This window comes from Dermacentor albipictus, chromosome 1 (assembly GCF_038994185.2).
Source record: "Dermacentor albipictus isolate Rhodes 1998 colony chromosome 1, USDA_Dalb.pri_finalv2, whole genome shotgun sequence".
In the NCBI taxonomy this organism is placed as follows: Eukaryota; Metazoa; Arthropoda; class Arachnida; order Ixodida; family Ixodidae; genus Dermacentor; species Dermacentor albipictus.
The window spans coordinates 505,588,307-505,602,771 of NC_091821.1; the positions used below are offsets into that span (position 1 = coordinate 505,588,307).

At 42.4% G+C, this 14,465-nt stretch overlaps 1 long non-coding RNA gene across 1 annotated transcript in view; it reads right to left on the bottom strand.

The window, feature by feature from the left end:
• Positions 1 to 469: 469 nt before the first annotated feature.
• Positions 470 to 14,465, bottom strand: part of LOC135907565 (uncharacterized) — an 89,090-nt gene continuing 75,094 nt past the window's right edge. Inside the window, exons 3-4 of the long non-coding RNA XR_010566053.1 lie at positions 12,569 to 13,996; positions 470 to 3,429 (exon numbers count right to left, since the gene is read on the bottom strand). This is a non-coding gene — a long non-coding RNA (uncharacterized lncRNA). The remainder of the gene's footprint in view (positions 3,430 to 12,568; positions 13,997 to 14,465) is intronic.

The following is a 14,465-nucleotide window of genomic DNA, read 5'->3' on the forward strand; positions in this document are numbered from 1 at the left end:
CATCATTTTCATTAACCGAGATGTTAGGAATCTCAATCAGGCCATAGTTCTATTTTGAATGTTGTTCACAGACAGTAGCGCAGCAAAGAATAACACAGTTTTTAATGTTGGAACGCATTTGAAAGCACAAAACGTCGGTGCACACATATGTCAGGATTTATGTACAATGTGTTTACATCATATTTTTTTTTGCGTGCAGTACTTCATGTAGAAACAGCTTCATTTATTTATGGCACATTTTAGCTAAAACCAAGGTTCACATTCCGTCTCGTTTGATTGCAAAGGCAAGCCAATTTTAGTAATGCTGACCTCTTTTGCATCGTAACTTCATGCCCTAGATCAAAAGTTGACTTTTCGAAGCATTGCTCAGGCAGCCGGCTCTGTAAGGCCAGTCGCAAACCATAATTTCTTCGTTAAAATGTAAGTTCGCTGGGCATTTCTTAATAAATGCCACCGAGTATGAGCACTGAACAAAAAGATTGCAATTAGTAGGGTGACGAAAGAGGCCAAAGGTAGATTTGCACAGAGGAGCCTTTGTCGTTTTCTCCTGCAGCCTAGAGCTCGGGATCGACAACGCCGTCCAGGTTTTAGCTTTTTCTGTCATAGGCGCTGATGTAACAGTCGGCGCAAAAGTGGTAGTACCTAAAGTAACTAGCGTTTTCGTTCCTAATGTAGCATATTCATTCACTTCTGTTGTCAGCTGTGGCCTAACTGTTGAGGTTTTATCGCTCTTCATGCTTGAGACTTCTTCAATCACAGTAGAGAAAGTGTTTGTGTTAATGTGCAATATCGCCGTTGACAAAGGCGAGGAAACAGGTGTACCAACACTAGATTTATCACTTTTAAGATTATCTTCTCTGTGTTCCCATTCAGCGTCATTGGGTGGCCTGAATAATACCGCCGTGGGGGACTCCCAACTCTGAGTCGAGGCTTCGGCTTTCAAGTGCGCATTTGTATCTCCAGTCGATTTGAACGGCAAGTGCTCTTTACTTGACATGTGATTCTCGACTTCTTGAGGCAGCACTTTCTCCGTGAATATTTGTGGGGACCTTGTAGAAGTCTTTAGTGTTTTCGTATATGTAACGTCTGTTGCTGCATCGTTTCTCACTTCTTTAGGGATAGCTGTTGGGGTGTCACTTGTGGTCTCAGTAACACCATTTGCCTCTCCAGGATAGCGTGTTGACAGGTGAACTGTGATTGAAGGATTTAGAAATTTTCTTCCTCCGGAAGACTTCGAGAGATGCAACTCGGACAAGGAGAGGGAAGCATCATGGCTGTCCCCTTGATAGCCTTCTGGAATCGTAGAATAATTTTTTCCGGTTTCATTTTCCTGTGGTGTTGTAGCGTCTGATAACGATATTTTGGTGCCACTTTCTCTGAGGACAGCACTGTCGATTGTAAGGTTATTAGATGCCATGTGTGGTGCTGCTTCAGTAGCCACGTCAGGACCAAGGTCTTCCAAAGGCACCGATTCGGTGACGGATGAACGATTTCCTTCAGTTGTCGGTGAATACTCCGAACTTTCAACATCTTTAGGCGTTTGCGTCGTATAAGCTTTATTAAGATAAGTAGCTGTTGCCAGTTCCTGGATAACAGCAAACGGCGTATGATGACCGTAGGCTTCTGTAGTTGAGACCATTGATGTGGATGCGGTTATCGTTGAAGCTAGCCACTGATCGGCAATATCTGAGGACGAATAATTATATTTCAGGCTCTCTGCCAACCCATGCTCATTTGAATGCGCATTCAAATTTTCTCTGATGTCATTGCTAACATTTGACATAGGGTACGTTTCTTTTATTTGATTCAGTGGTGCCACGTTTTCGGTGTCATTGCGATGCAGGGACACGACAGTATTTACTTTGCTTTGAAAATCATTTATAGCGTCAGCGTGGGAAGTTTGTGCCTGTGTCTTCTGTGTGCTTGTTTCTGCTATTATTTGCAGTTTATCATCTTTGATACTTGTACACAAAGTCGGCGGCGTCACTGTAGTTGTCAAGTCACGATTTGATGGAGGAGAGCTATATGTTAGTAGTGCTGTAGAAAGTGGGGTGGTAGATGTCTCTTGTGATGATGTGCTGGTTGGATAGAAAATATTAATACTCTGAGTATCCTTGCCACCGGCGTTAGTTACATGTTTCTCGAGAAATAGTGACACAACATCAGCGCTCACTGTTGTTGCTTTTCTGTCATTTTCCGTCCAGATAACAGCCTTTGGTTCGGAACGTGTTTCAGTGTAACTTGCTGTAACTGATAATGGAAGGCTATCACTTCTTTGTACTGTCAATGGTGTCAGCGTGGTAGCTGCTCCCAAAGTCGAGGGCAAAGCATTATTTACTTTGTTAGCTTCATAGTACCCCCCCGGATGATTTGTACTTGAATCAGTAGCTGAAATCTTTTTATCTTCTATAGTCAACGTTCGTTTGAAATCAGCTTGATTTTTTCGTTCTGGAGCTTCGCCTTGCACCTCGACGCTGCTAGATGTTCGTGATGTGTCTTCATATTTTTTGTCTGTTAGTTCTGCGGGTAGTGTAACTAGATATGGTGACGGTAAAGTTGATACTGCCAAGTCAGTGACGTCGCGAGGAGCATACGAAAGTAAGGTCGCTTCCGAAGTAGATTCCAATACTGGAAGAGATTCCTCGAGCATGTCTTCACTTGTCTGTGGTCTTGCGTCGTGAGTAGTCGTATGCGGGGACACGAAACCTGCTTCGTGCTCGGTAGACAATCTGCTGTGGCTTTCAATATAGGGGGTGTTTATGTTATGCGTGGGTAGTGCTATAGTAGCATCTGTACGCGCTGTTGTCCAAGTTGACTCTTCGTCCTCTCTAATGCCAGCGGCTTTCTTTACAGTTGAGCCCAACGCTGCTTTGAGTTTACCATTACTGCTTTCCTTAGATATGGTTGAAACTGCGGCACTAGCAATTCCCGCAATTCCACCGCCTGTGCTCTGATCAGGGGTGGGGTCTGCGGTAGTTGCAATTGTGGACGTGGTTTCTCTTCTTGACTCTGCTGAGCCCCTTTGTTCTGCGGAGCTCATCACCGCCGTAATATCTAGAGGTGCCATCTGCCTAGGAAAAGCACTATGCGCAGTTGTCTTCGGTGCCCATATTAGAGTCAGTACTGTCGTTAGTTCACTTTCTGGTAGCTTTGCCAATGTCTCAGATGCACTCACATATTTGCTTGCAAAGTTTTCAGTAGTGGTCTCTTGCATTTTCAGTGATTGTTGATCTAGAGCCGTCGTTGTCTGTTTCACCGGTACTGCTACACCTGAGGAATCGTGTGACACTGTCTCGAGTGAAGCTTTTCTAGATACTTGAAAAGGCAATGGAGGTTGCGAATCGACGTGCATTTTCTCTTCAATGCTTTGTTCGCGTTTGTCAGTTCCTGGCATTTGTAGCAAATCGGTCGTGTGCTTGTCATACAGATCTGGAATGCACAAAACAAGAAATAAAAACATGAGTTGATCACTACCGGAGTAAGGGTCATCAGAATGCATTCTCCTTGTTAAAATTCATGCGTTTCACAGGCTCAAATAGGACTTTAACATTGCCTGAGCGCAGGGTCTTTCGATTGAGAGCTGCGCCGTTTGAATCTTGCTGATACATTAAAACAGTATATTGCACACAGACTCAACACCGAATTTGTCCTCACAAAGTACTAATAATTTTCAGGCAGCGTAGTGTACTGCGACATAAAACCAAAAGATTAAGAGTGAACCAGGGGTTAAGTGCACTAACTTTACATAAATGATTGCAAAAAGAATATTGCTCATGTAATACCTTATGACTATATATAAGAAAGCGATTGTATTGCTATAGCAGCAGGAGGTAAGACAGATATGGCAAAATATTGTTGGCTTGCAAATAGGAAACCATGTAAGCGGTGGAAGAAGGAAATACAACAAGCTCTAGAAGAGCCTAAGCATGCGTCTACTAAAGCACGAGAAAGCAAAGCGTTGGGATTACACGAAGAATAGATGCTCTATATATGTAACAAATACCGAGACTAGAAAAGACTAGCGAGTGAGCTCGTTGAAAAACATTAACTGGACAAGTCCAGGTTGAGTGTGCAGCATTCGTAATATATACAAAGGTGCACCAAGAAAACTCCGGAGCCATGTACGAGCAGTCCGAGCACCGTCTAAAATTTCGCAAACTGCTCTGAGGGATGGAGAGGGTACCATCGTTGAACAAGACGATGCACTGCAATGCATCCGAGACACTAGTAGAGATAACTTCGGCACAAAAGAAAGCGTAGTTCCAACTCGAAAAACATTCAGCAACGACAAAAAAGTCTGACAGATCAATATTTAACATAGAAACCTTTTAATGGAAAAATGCAGAAGGAAATGTCCCTAATAACAGCCGCCGGACACAGCGAAATCATTATAACGGTAATCGAAAATTTCGCTTATATAGGAAGGCCGAAAATATAGCAATTACATAGGAAGGTCCAAAATGTAAGGCAGCGGTGGAAATTCACTAAGAACTGACTCGAGTTTGTCCTCTTTCTGTATTTTTGCTCACACTTGTGTTAAGGGCCTCAAAAAATGACTGAATAATGGTGAATTAGGTTTCATTTATTCTACATACATAATGAACAAATAGTGCAAAAGAACGTCCCCGGACTGATGTATACCGACGAAATAGTGCTGCTAGCGGACTATGCAAGAGCTTTAGAGAGGCATTCGAATATGCGTGACAATGAAGTGACATGTCTAGGCCTTCTGTTTAGCACAGAGAAATATGGCATTTTGATCTTTATTGAAGAGACGAAGAAAAATTACCTAGTATGAATACAACAGCAAGTCATACACATGTTCAAGCAATATACGTGCCTCGACGTAAAAATATAGGCAAGAAATATTTACTCAAGACGTACCAACATAACTCTAACAAGGTCAGGAAGCGGAATGCAGCGATAATGAAACATAGACCAAGTTGAGGCCACAATGACTATGAGGTGGTGCATGGAACCTGTAAAAGAGTAATCGCGCCATCGCGCTAACGTTCGCAAATGCCTTTCTGTGCTTTAAAAAATCTTTTTAATTTCTGTGCTTTTTAAATCGGATACATTGTTCAGGTTGGAAGCTAACCAAAACTTGATAGGTCGGTTGGATATTGGAACCCACAGTAAAACCACAAATGAGGACGAGTAGTTTTACATGCGTTTTTGTTCATTTGTAGTAGGAGAAGCGCAGAGCAAAATTACTTTTAAAGAAAGAGCCAGAAATATGCATGACCATAAATGCGTGGATGAAGTGCACTAGTATCTGTACGTGAAAGCGTCGACACAGAATAGACGAAGAGGTCAAAAAGTGGGCAACGATGTACAGGATAATTGAAAGTATAGATAGACAAACACGACTCATTAAAAAGAAAGTAAGACAAACAGAGACAGTTATTCGATGCAAATAATGGAAAGAAAAAATAACATGCAGCTCTACAAAATGTCAAGAAAGTAATTCGAAGAGAAAATGTATACGATAGCACAAAGGGCAGAGCCTTGCTATCTGAAGCTCGAGCTGGTTGCATGAGGACAAAAACATACCGGAGCGAATACTCGCAACAAGGTGAGCAAGGAAGGATAGGAAGGAAAGCAGAAGGCCGGGAGGTTGACCAGGGTAACGTCCGGTTGGCAGGTAAGGCATGCGTGCGCTTCAGCGAGAATCCGAAGACCACCCAGCACATTGTAATGGAATGAGACGAAATTAAATCAATGAGACGCACACCTTCCGCAAGCGCTTGGATTTAAAGGCGACGTAAGAATCAACCGGTGGGCAGCCGACATAAGCAGTGCACATTTAGAGTACTTGTGGGAAAATAAGCCAGAAAGAAATTGATACGACCGGACCTGTTACAGGCATAGGTGGTGGTACAAGGTCGATATAGAAGCCTTGAAGAAGAAGAAAATAAAGATTAACGTGGTATATTCAAAAATGCTAGGATGAAAGCATGCATAGCATCCTTGATTAACTGAATCAGGCTAGATGACCATTTCTCACGACGCCGTTTTAAAGGGGATGCCATAAAACATTATCATCAAACATAAGCAGTATTATTGCGTTACCACGCGCTATGATATAATTCACATAATTTTATGTTTATTTCTGACTATATCTTCTTTGTCAATTGTAACTATGGTCTTCCGGGCATGACTAACTGCTCATGGCAGCGCCACTTCATGTTCAAGTAGGGTACTTCCAATTTTGTGTACCTCTTGTGAATACTAATGAAGACACCGTTGTGCCAAAATGAAAATAAAGAAGAGGACAAGTAAGAAACGATAGATGGAGCGCTAACTTCAACTGATTTTATTCTTGCAGCAGAGCAAGGAGAACCAAGAAATGCGCATGCGTACATCCGTGTTGTCTAGAGCGATTACAATACGTTTTTAACAGCTGCATCTTGTTGTCAAACAGAAAAGCAAATCTATCACTAGTACAACGCGTGCCTGTCTTTTATGTGGTATGCCTCCAAAAATTCCGTAGGTAACGTGTAACCACTCCTCCCAAGTGTCTTAATCTCACGCAGTAGTGGCTCGCAACTTCCCGCGAAGCAAACCATACAATACACAGGTAAATGTGCCTTACGTTTGCTAATTATACACAATTCATACTCTCGGGCCCGGTCAGTGACATATCTCCCCGTTTGTCCCACGTACAACTCCCAAAATTTCAGCGGTATCTCGTATAGAACGCCCTTCGCATATATCACGTACCATGTAGTGTGGTCTTTCTGGCATACTGAATATTTGTCAGCGCGGCTTATGCACGGAATCAGTCCAGTCAACCTGTGTGGCGCCGAGAAAACAACTGGCACACTAAACCTAGTAGAGGCTTTCGTCAAGTTGTGGGAAAGTTTGTGGACATACGGCACCACTGCGGGTTTGCATCCATTTTGGTCAGATCTAGGCATATGCCTGTCAACGTCTGGCTTTTAATAGACGGCTATCAAAAAAAGCTACCAGTGAAGACCAGAAGAGATGCCTTTTGGAAGGTGCTGATGCCCTTAATAGGGTTCCTAACAAGGTGAGGTCTGGCAAGTCCAGAGACACAACAAGGACCGTCGAAACTTCTTCGAAGAAAATGGCCTTCAGCTTTTTCAGTCTGACAAGGAAGGGCGTTTCGTCGTTTTCTCAGGAGGTGTGTTTAGCGTCAAGGCACAACAGGCTGTAGAAAAGAACTTTGTCCTAGTCAAAGGAAAGGAAACAAGGGTGAAGAAACAAGCTTTTGCGCTTTGTACAGATCTTAACCTTTCGAAGGTAATCATGGCAATATGTGAATCTAAAGGTGTTTCATTAAGACTGCATTTCACAGCGAAATCGCACAAGGAAGGAATTCCGTTCCGTGCCATCGTAAACGAAAAAGGTTCTTGGCCGCAATTTAGCCAGTTTCTTTTAAACAAATTGGAACAGTTGCATGTGGATGATCCTTTCACGACTAAGCGCTAGAGAGGTTATTCAATTCCTGAAAGGAAACGCCTCTGTCAGACACGCTTTTTCTGTAGACGTAGTTGATTTCGTTTACTCAGTGCCTCAACAGGAAATGTGTGCCTCTGTTAGAGATTGCATCGAATGCAACGGCCCAGTAGATTTTCAGAATCTAGTGCGCATGTTCATTGACCATTTTATCATTTTATTGGAATTTTATTTAAAATCTACTTTCATTTTTTTCAAGGACGAATTGTATGTTCAACGGCAAGGAATATGCATTGGTTCCTTTGTCGCTCATGTTCTGTGTGACATTTTCATGGCGTCAATTGACCGCGAACTGCATAGTTCCTTCGACGACAGGCTCTACCTTAAGGCTTTTAGACAAGTCAATGATTTCTAATTACATTGAAAAGTAACGCTAATTTTACCGTTGAGTTGCGCATTAGCGAGCTCTTAAGCGTTCTTAGACTGCATGGGAAGGGCATGAAATTTCCACATGAAAACTATTCCCATGACACTCCAGTTTTTAGATCTGTTTTTAGTTTTTCACAAAAACCACGTCTAATGGCATTATAGCCAAAGTGCCCAGAAGGAATTGTTGCCGTTGGATTCGGCACAATCAAATTTAGTTAAATATTATAGCCGCTCTGCTTTAATCTACTCTCATGAAGTCGTTCCCTGCGCGATAAGCAATTGGTGAGACTACACGCAGCCGGCTACACGAGCTAGGTCGCAATGGCGGTGTCAAAAACGTTGCTCTAGAAGGGAAAGGAAAATGGCATATGTCTAGCCCTGACCAAGAAGGATGCAAGCCCACAGTGGGGTCATACATCCACAAACTTTCCCACAACTTATTTATTTATACAATACTGCGGACAAAAAGTCCAAGCAGGGTAGAACAATAAACAGGGTTCTTAGCAGCCACTTGAAGAAAGTAGCTGCTAAGCATGCTGTGCCAGTTGTTTTCTCGGCTCCACGCAAGTTGGATGGACCGTTTCCACGCATAAGCCGCGTTGGCAAAAAGTCAGAATGCCAGAAAAACCCCACTTGACCATACGTGAGATGGACAACGGGCGTTATACACGAAATACCGCTGAAATGTGGGAAGTCCTACGCGAAACAAGCGGGGAGATGTGTCAATAACCGGACTCGGGAGCGTGTATTGCCTATAACTAACAAAGATGATGCGCATTTACCTGCGCATTGCATGGTTTGCTTGGCACGCAGATGCCAGTCACTAGTGCATGAGATTATACTGGGCAGGAGTGGCGACACGTTAGCAAGAGAAATTTGGAGGCATATCACATAAAAGAGAGAGGCAGGAGTTGTATTAGTGATACGTTTGTTTTTCTATTTGACAAAGAGATGCAGCTGTTAAAAACGTCCCTGCAATCGCTCGAGACAACACTGATGTGCGCATGCGCATTTGTTGATTCTCCCTGCTCTTCTGTAAGCATAAAATCAGTTGAAGTTCAGCGCTCAACCTATCGTTTCTTTCTTGCCCTCCTAATCTTTATTTTCATTTTGGCGCAACAATTTATTCATTATATCTCAACCAATTCGTCCAGCAACATGTTCTACTCACCTCTTGTGATTCTTGCGATCACAAACGGATGCTCAGAAAATTTACACGACGAAAAACATTACTTTGTTATGCTGCAAATAATGTTAATCAGTAAAAGATTACGTCAACGAAAACAATAAGGATAAAGCTTTTTGCTTAAGCAGTGGTCATATAACTGTTGTAGAGCGTCCCTGCTCCTGCCTTGGTGGTCTTGGTTCGCAACAATCGGTGCGATTTTTTAAAGCCATAGCTTCTTTTGGCTCTCCTCCAAACTTTTTTGCTTGTATCCTACTGGCTGTTTATGACCGACATGGAACACTAACTATGACTATTTGTTACTGCAAATAAATAAAAAAAGGTGTTTTTGATAGTCGGTTCCACACCCTAGTCTCTAGCGCGCTATGCTGGAAGCATTATCGTCGATTCTGCTCACTACGGCTTCCAAAAAATACAGGTCCGCAAAGCTAGCCTTGTTCAAACAAAATGAATATATTTTAGAAGCCTTTCAAGAGGAACAGCAAGCTCTGGGCATGAACGTCGTCTTTGCTGGGGACTTTAATTGAGTACCTCAATCAGCGCACTTTGCTGAATAAATTTGACCAGTATGGCGGACTTGCTATGTCATTGGACATTATGTTCATTTAATTAGCAAACCACACTGGGTGCCCGGACATTCACGCCTATCTTGCTCCATGCAAACATGTACTTGCAGGCGTCCCCGGGGAAGCATTTTAGGGCCTTAGCTATTTAAATATTAGGTTTAAGATATCACTAATATTAGCCCCTTATCTTAGTACGTATTTTACGGTGTTGAAACGACACTTCTCTTTCGTTACGCAAATTAGCAATCTCTTGCTTGGATATCAACAAAGGTCTTCAGAAGCTAACTAACTGGAGCATTCTACATTTTTTTTAAAAATGATCGGAAAGAACACTAAAGCACAATTGTTTTTGTAAGAAAGACAAACACAACACCAGTTGACAGCCTTGTGTCGGGCGGTGCCGCAATAGGAGTTGTCGACGAAAAAAGACCCCTGCGTGTATACTTCATTAAAAATTTGTCATGCTAAAAACAACACAATAAGAAACAGAATCCCTTCAAAGAAAGGCACTAAGACGCCGTTATAATCTGTATTGAATAACATACTTACATACGGAATGAGTGAAACAATCCCACATTCTCACTTTTGAAGATCGACCCAAGAATGTGCGACTGAAGATCACGCAGCAACTATACATAACCAAATAAGGATACACAGCGCCGAATACATACCTTTAACACAGACACAAAAATCCCGTCATAAACATTTTTCACCTTTATTTGAACTGTCATTTGAAGCTGAATGTCTTAAGTATTTCTTTTTTTTTACTCATTGACACGTGAATGGAACAAGCATGATTCTTCAATTGTCAACAGCCAAACATTACCTATATTTTTATAATTCCCGGAGAATAAATTGCATACCTCACAATTACGACCTGCCAGTGTTATTTGCCCTGTGTAACTTATTGTATACATCACCCAAACTTGCACCTGAAATACCTAAAACGAACCTTACGGCTTATGCCCGCTGTGTTTGATCATATATTTATGACCATGTAATATTTTCTGTTCTTTCTGCTGACCGTACTGTTTACCTATTATTCTGGCCTATTTTGGACGTTCACGTTTCTAGACATTGGCATGTTATGTGTTAAGATTACCGAAGTACATGCCCTACCGATTATGATCCCCGATGAGATCAACAGTATTATTAAATAACAAGTAAATTATTAAATGCCTGCAATTTCTTGAATATATAAACTTGCGAAAATACTACATTTTGTGGTGCAGCCGCAAATATGTAACGCTTTATTCTTCTCTCATGTAAGCTACTAGTTTTTACTGTGGGATATTACCCCAGATACTAATCCAATTAACTCATGTGCCCTTCAAAAGACGGCCATCTGCCGCGCAGTCAGAAAGCACCGGACCACTCACCACCACTCCGCGATTTAAACACTTTCACTGATTTACAAAATATGTACTGTATTCCTATTGCTTCGGTACAAAGAAAACCTTAAAATTTCCTGATGTATCACTTTATTTTCTTGCTGAGGAAAAGTGTGAAATATATGCGCACCTGTTGCGGAAACCTACAGTTTGTGTAACACCTTATGCCAGCGCTACCAAAAACTCTCAACAAGTGTTTCGGTATTCACTGCCTAACCCACTAAACTGTCTACGCGGAATTAATATGAACATCATTACTGTAAAGAACATTACAAGCAATGTCCTGTGAAATAAAGGTGCGCATTTTTATGAAAGGAACATATATTTAAACACGTCCTTCAATGTACATGCTGAAATGCAGTCATGTTTTTCTTTCATGGTTATATTGCGCCAGTTTTACAAACACGATATGAAGGAAGGACAGGACGTAGATGGACGTAGCGCAATATAAAGAAGGAGGAAGCGGAGGAAGGTTAGGGATGTAGAAGCCCGATGTACTCGAAATAACATTTAGTAAAGCAATGAAGGGGGCTAGTTGGTGAACGTTCATGGTTATATTGCGCTCAGTTTTACAAACACGATATGAAGGAAGGACAGGACGTGGACGGACGTTCCGCTACGTCCGTCCACGTCCTGTCCTTCCTTAATATCGTGTTTGTAAAACTGAGCGCAATATAACCATGAACGTTCACCAACTAGCCCCCTTCATTGCTTTACTAAATGTTTTTCTTTCCTGTTTTTATTTTTTGGTCACGTAGGAAAAAAATAGGAATTTGTTGCATTAATTCATGTTCGTTTTGCAATACGTCCAACCTGCCTACTCTATATAAGTGCGCATTACTACACTGAGTTTCACTTCATATGTTGAACATTTTCTGCTATTTTTTCGCTCTGCTTGCTGTTTGCCATATACCACAGTGAATCACACCTTTATCTTTTGTCGCCACCGCCTAACCTTTTCTATGTAGAAACGAAATGAAACATGAAATGAATCAATGAAAATGAGTCTATGTGTTGTTTCTTGCATGTCTCTCTCCTATCAATGAAAGAGAAAGGACACCGTGCGTATGATTCTGTTTCTGGTCGTTTACATGTACAGTAACTGGCATGCCACTATGCAAACCCCTCGTGCAGCATTAAGTACTCCCACATAGCTGTCTATTCAATATTATCAATGGAGATATCAGCAACATCATATGAAGCTTTACTTCTTACTAAACAACGTCTCGGTGCTTTAGTTTGGTATACGTTACACTCTGCCGGCGGTGTGAATGCAGCAAGATCCGAACGACAATGCTCACGTGATCTATCAGCAATCGGTGGGGTACCGCTTTAGGCTGTATTAGACAAACCAGGGTCTTCTGTAATTGGTGCACACGACCAGAATGTTGCTAGAACAGTGCATACAGAGACTAGTATCTAAACTAGTAGATACTAGACGAGTAGCCACAAGCTGCAGCAATCATGTCCTATTCTTTGACCCCAATCTGTATAATAATACGTCTCGTATTTTAGCGGCGCGGTGACGTCGACATACTGCAATACATACTTATGGCATTTACATTTCGACTCACCAGTCATGGAAGCTTCATGTTGACTCGATGTAGAATCACTCGACTTATTTCTCATTTCTTTAGGCTTCTCGGCCTCTTCCGGTCCCGAGATTTCTTCCCCAGCAGTATTCATGGCATCTTCTGACGACTGCAGTGGCAAGACTTCGTTTTCTGCGACAGGGGTGGTGCCTGTTTTCGTCCGCCCATCATCCTGATGTCGTTGAACGTTTACAGTGGCGTTTCTGAGAATTTCTGGGACGATAACTTTTTCCAATAAATCTTTCGATGAGTTTATTCTTCCATCTTCCTGTGTTCTTAGAACAGACGATTCAGTTATTACAATGCCTACACCACTTGTCCTCGGACTGCTACCAGACGTCACTGGCGGAGCTAAGTTTTGGCCATTTAATAAAGCCTCCGTGACCACAGGCGTTCGCTCTACAAACGACATATGAACAGTTCCAATAGAGGGAGGCCTATATAGGGCAGTAGTCTCTTTAAATTCAGGCCCCGCTGAAGTTTCCAGCGTTGTTGCTGCCACGCTCCTAACTCCTTCAGCGTTGTCGTGCGTATTTTGCTTATAACTGGCAGTTGTCGTTAAAAATTTGTGCATGGCCGTTATATTTTTCTGCAGTGCATCTACGTCTGCTGCATCATTGCTGAGATTAGCTGTAGAAAGCTCTGACGCAGACACACTCTGCTTGGCCGCTTCTGGTTTCCTCTCTGAGGGCAGTGAACTCGAGCGCGTCCTCGTATGCGCTACGTTAATGCTGCTGAGCAGCTTTGCTTTCCAAAAACACTTCTTGCGTGTAGATTTAAAATTAACCGGAGTCGAAGTCGAGGGTAGTGCTTTTCTTGAGGTGACCGAGGTTGGCAGTGCACGCAATGGTTCAAATGTAGGGGAAGCTGCTGAGCTCCTGTTCTCTTTTAAAGGCGTCGCCGATCGAGTGTGTGATAGCGAACGTGATGTTTGAATCCTCCGGTTATATTGTGGGGAAGAAATATAACTGCTTGAACTGGGGCTATTATGGCCAGTATTGGATATAGATGATCTAGTGCTGATTGGGGACCTCTCCGGTGATCTTGTCACCATCAGCGACTTAACTTTTTCCGCAGCAGAGAGCTTGCGGAAGCAACCAATGCAGGCCATAGGACGTGCCGTGTCAGTTCTCCGTCGATCGGCGGAGATTCGCATTTTCTGCCGTCTTGAACGAATATCTTGAAACCTTTCGTATCTGAGATCTCCATTGAAAGCATTTCCATTCAGTACAGCTTTCTCTCTTTCTTCTGTCTTCTTTAAATGTATGCCGTTCTTGCTATTGGCGGGCAACTTCGCTCTTGTCTTGTAACTGGACTGATCACCACGGCCGGAGGAGGCAGTTGAGCGCAAGTATCGGCGTTCGTGTTGAAGGTGTGCGGTGTCTGGTAAAGGAAGTCGCTCAATGGCACCTGCGATGAGATAGATTGAAACGTGATTTAGAAGATAAATATTTGCTCTCTAACGTGTTATTCTTAACGCTGTTCTTGTGTGTCCTGAATTTTAGGCAACAATTATCAACAAGGTCTCTCAAAAAGTTCTGCAGCAAAACAGCTTTTGCTTCTCAGCTCAGCGCTCATATTAACAACAATTTCATGCGCCTAATTCTCCATAATTCAAGTGCATGCCAGTATTGATGCTGAAATAATATTATCGAAGGCAGGCAAGCCACAGCAATCAACAGTAAGGAACGAAAGGCCCTATTTCATTTTGAGCTTCCATTCACGCTTGCTGATAATGAACGGTAAGCAAATCAGGTGAAATTGCTAAAAAGCTTCCACATAACTTTGATGCAAAAAACTTCCGAAATAAAAAAAAAACTCGTTTTCAGGAATGCAACGCATGCAATTAGGCTTTTCATACGCGTACGGCTCAAAGTCA